Source organism: Penaeus monodon, chromosome 19 (assembly GCF_015228065.2).
Source record: "Penaeus monodon isolate SGIC_2016 chromosome 19, NSTDA_Pmon_1, whole genome shotgun sequence".
Classification (NCBI taxonomy): domain Eukaryota; kingdom Metazoa; phylum Arthropoda; class Malacostraca; order Decapoda; family Penaeidae; genus Penaeus; species Penaeus monodon.
Window position 1 is genome coordinate 3,554,064 of NC_051404.1, and position 558 is coordinate 3,554,621.

A 558-nucleotide genomic window follows, 5' to 3' on the forward strand; every position below is an offset into this window, starting at 1 on the left:
CGGAATAAAAAGAGGGTTCATGTACAGGGTTTTTTGAGCTCCATCTAGTGTGAGATCTTAAAGATGGAATAGTGATTAATTTCTGACGTTATGTTCTGCTAAACGATGCTGCTTTCAAGTGCATACTACATCCGCTTGCGTGTGTAGGTTATTTACCCATATTGCAGAGAAAAAACACACCGTAGAATGAATAGCTCTCGGTTATTTATATATTTCTATAACCACATAGCATCTCTTGTAGTAGCAGACGAGGAGTTACTGTCTGTCGGACCCTGACTCAAGATGTTTTACGGAAGCACTGATAAACCATCTTTGGAAGTAAACAGCCAGCGTCTGTCGAAGCGCCCTTCCTGCCTGGGTCTTGGGCTGCCCCTCGGCACCACCTGGAAGGGAAAAGAAAATATTATCATTGTGGGTCCTGCAATATCACATCAGGGAAAGTCTCTCCAATGTTCACAGGACTTACACGGAAACAGTCACACAGATATCCGAAGAAGCGCCTGGATATAACGTATTTATACACAAAGAAAAACGCAAAACACAAAATTCATTGGTGAG

The 558-nt window shown here is 42.5% G+C and overlaps 1 long non-coding RNA gene across 1 annotated transcript in view; it reads right to left on the reverse strand.

Moving 5' to 3' along the window:
• Nucleotides 1-558, reverse strand: part of LOC119585441 — a 23,702-nt gene continuing 23,144 nt past the window's right edge. Inside the window, exon 2 of the long non-coding RNA XR_005229889.1 lies at nt 1-383. This is a non-coding gene — a long non-coding RNA (uncharacterized LOC119585441). The remainder of the gene's footprint in view (nt 384-558) is intronic.